The sequence below is a fragment of the Oryctolagus cuniculus genome, chromosome 18 (assembly GCF_051225735.1).
Source record: "Oryctolagus cuniculus isolate XC-2025 breed Fujian yellow rabbit chromosome 18, ASM5122573v1, whole genome shotgun sequence".
NCBI classification, from domain to species: domain Eukaryota; kingdom Metazoa; phylum Chordata; class Mammalia; order Lagomorpha; family Leporidae; genus Oryctolagus; species Oryctolagus cuniculus.
In genome coordinates this window covers 26,438,506-26,442,293 of record NC_142884.1, presented here as the reverse complement: position 1 = coordinate 26,442,293, position 3,788 = coordinate 26,438,506, and positions in this window count along the sequence as shown.

Sequence of the window (3,788 nt, the reverse complement as noted above, 5' to 3'; positions counted from 1 at the left end):
ATGAAGTAATCTACTTTTTGATTACGTTCCTTGCTTGTGCTCTCCCCTCCAACTAGGATGTGGGCACGATTAAGGCAGGAAGTTTTCCTTTCTGTAATCGATGCTGCACTTAAAATTGTCCCAAGCACATCCTCGGTACTCAGTAAGTTGGCTAATGGATAAATGAGTGCCTGAGCAGTGTTCTGCATGTTATCTGGAGTTTCACTAGAAATTGAATTTACTGGGGCAGGCGCCATGGCTCACTTGGTTAATCCTCCGCCTGCGGCACCGGCATCCCATGTGGGTCCTGGGTTCTAGTCTTGGTTGCTCCTCTTCCAGTCCAGCTCTCTGCTGTGGCCTAGGAAGGCAGTGGAGGATGGCCCAAGTGCTTGGCACCTTCCCCTGCATGGGAGACCGGGAGGAAGCACCTGGCTCCTGGCTTTGGATCGGCGTAGCGCCGGCCGTAGCAGCCATTTTGGGGGTGAACCAACGGAAAAAGGAAGACCTTTCTCTCTGTCTCTCTCTCTCTCACTGTCTAACTCTATCTGTCAAATAAAAAAACAAAACTAAATTTACTGTATTTTGGCAAAGCCAGTCAAATCTGTTTATTTAGACCAAGTGGCCAGGATGGTTCTGGTCCTGTTTCAGTCACCTACTTCCGTTTTCTGTCAGCTTCTCGCCATCGCCTTTGTCAGCCCCTCTGTTCCAGCTCATGGTTTCGCCTTTGAGTCATTGCAGAACCATTTAAGCTGTCACTGGGTACGGGCACTGTGCAGAGCCTGCCAGGTTACCCAAAGGGAACGAGCTGGAAAAGCTCTTAGGGGGAGGTGCGAAGCCAGCCTACTGGGAAATGGGTGTGGCATATCCACAATGGTTTCATCAGAGTCAAAGCCAACCCTGACTTCGCAGTCTGAAGAGCGGCTGCCTACTCGAGTGAAGGTGACTGTGGAATCCGTGGCAGGTGGGCCAGAAAACAGGACACCGGGCGGAGTAGCTCTCCGTTGCTGTCCATCAGGACCCCAGGATTTCAGCCGAGGGGTGGATCCTGGCTCAAAGGGAGGTTTTAAAATTGGCTGGGGCGGAAGTCGCCCGCGACTTGGGGCAGATGCATTAGGGGCTGATGCGGCTGGGGCTGGAACCCCTGCTTTCTTCTTGTCACAAAACGGTGCGGTGGCCGGGATGCACCCGTCTTTGAACAGCCCACGACCTCCTGGTTCACTTTTAAAATCCGGCAGTACTAGGCTGAGCCCTAAGCAGCATGACCTTTTCGTGGGAAAAGCTGAATGGTTGGGGGCAAGTGACTTCACTTTCTGTCTCTTTTCTTCCACGATGAGTTTTCATTCTTTAATTTTTGTTTTTAATTTAGCCTAAGCTTCCTGGTTTTCCCTTATCTACAATAAGGGGCCTGGCCACAGCCCCTGACATTCCATCTGACACGTGCCTACCCTTTCAGGTGCTGGCATGAGGGGCTCATCGTCTTGCAGGCAGACGCAGAAGGACGAGGGAGGGGAAGAGTAGCTTCTCCGAAAACAACCACAGGACCAATATGGCCACCACCAATTACGCCTCGCTGTATCTAACAGACGTGGGATCTGTGCTTTATTCTGAGGACCGGCTGAGAGGAGGCCGCACGTGTTCCAGGTCAGAAGTTCCAGGCTCAGAGCAGACGCCTTCAGAGAGCTCATGCCTGAGGGTGAAGTAGAAGCCATCTTCCGAGGATTTTCTGGGGTGGACGGGAGAGGTTTGGGGAAAGGTAGTGGGGTACCAAGAAGCCACTTGCATTCCTTATTGTTGAAAACAATAACGTACTAGTGTAGGCCCAAAGAGGATAAGGAGTTAAAGACTACGAAGGGGCTGGTGTTGTGGTGTAGCACATAAAGCTGCCTCCTGGGACGACGATGCCAGCATCCCACATGGACAACGGCAGAGTCCCTGTTACTCCACTTCCCGTCCAGCTCCCTGCTGATGTACTTGGGAAAAGCAACAGAAGATGGCCCAGGAGCTTGGGCCCCTGCCACCCATGTGGGAGACCTAGAAGAAGCTCCTGGCTCCTGGCCTCAGTATGGCCCAGCCTTAGGGCCATTGCAGCCATCTGGGGAATGAACCAGAGGATGGAAGCTCACGCATTCGCTCTGTCTCTCCCTTTCTTAGTGTAACTTTGACTTTCAAATGAGTAAATCTTTTAAAATATATTTTAAAAATTGGCTGGGGCTGCTGAGCATAAAACCAGGTGGAGTGGTGGAGACGTGGCCTTGGTAGGGGGTGTCTGCTCCGGCTGGCCTGGCCCTGGCGAATGGGGGAAGCTCACACGGGGTCACCGTGGAGACCCGAAGGTGGGTGCCTGTGAGTGGGGATTGGCTTCCATGTGGCTTACCAAATCACACTTGGCCGAGTCCACAGACTCTGTGCAGCAGAGTCTGGCTGCACTGGTGACAGTGACCGCAGAGGCCGTGCTGAGCTCGCTGGTGAAGACGGGAATTTGTGGCAGCGACTCAAGGAATCTGTAAGGAAAAGAGAGGGACTCCATATCCATAGGGGTGGAGGACTCAGTCCTGCGGGTGGTAGACTTGGAGAAAACGGAAACAGCTGCTTTCTCCTCTGGTCTTCGGTTGTCCATCAGAACACATCCGAGTTTTAATTTCTCCTGACAGTAAGATACTTTGAAGATCAGAGTAAAGACTTATAGCGAAAAGACCAGAATTGAAATGGGCTCTATTTCCACTTGAAAGTGGAATTCTTAAAAAAAAAATACTGAACTTCAAGAAAGAAATGGCCAGAACAACAAAAAGAAAAAAAAAATAAGGATTGAGTGTCTCATCCCATCATTTCAGGATCAGCATATGGCGTGGGGTTGGTACAGGGGCAGAGGAATTTTGTTAACAGAGCCCGCATCTGGCAGGAGTGGGTGGAGATTTTGTTTGACAGCACATCTGTAGCCTTCCTCCCTTCCTCTCCTCTGTCTTCAGTGGGGTTGGAGAACCAGGCCAATGGCCTTCAGGAACTTTTCCTTGGCTAAACTTTCTGAACCCATTGTGGCTGGATCCCAAAGTCCCTGCACCACTCTCCTAAAGAGGCAGGAGCCGGCTGGTGCCGCGGCTCACTAGGCTAATCCTCCGCCTGTGGCACCGGCACCCTGGGTTCTAGTACCAGTTGGGGCACTGGATTCTGTCCTGGTTGCTCCTCTTCCAGTCCAGTTCTCTGCTGTGGCCCAGGAGTGCAGTGGAGGATGGCTCAAGTGCTTGGGCCCTGCACCCCATGGGAGACCAGGAGAAGCACCTGGCTCCTGGCTTCGGATCAGCGCAGCGCGCCTGCCATAGCGGCCACTTTGGGGGTGAACCAACGGAAGGAAGACCTTTCTCTCTCTCTCTCTCACTATCTAACTCTGCCTGTCAAAAACAACAACAACAACAACAAGAGGCAGGAGCCCCCCAGCAGGGCAGGCTCCATGAGCTGGGGAAGGCACGACTTCTGACGCCTGAGCTCACAGGGGAAAACTTCGCCTTCTTACTCCCGGTGGCTCCCGGGTGGTTGGAAGGAATGCAGGTTTCCTGCAGAGGCCCAGGTCCCCAGAGCAAGGAAAAAGCATCGGGTCGCTTCCCCGGACGATGCTGATGGCACACTCCATTGCCTGCATGTGATGGGCGCTTCTACACTTGGGTCACTATTTGGCCGTCCTCCATCTTCGGCTGTCCCTTCCTCCTCCCCAGGGCTCGCTCAGTCTTCTTGGGGCCGGCATCTAGGTTCTCTGGATGGAACGGAGCTCATGGGGGGAACTTCTTTCTCGCCGGGGTGGTGATGGAGGAGGGTCA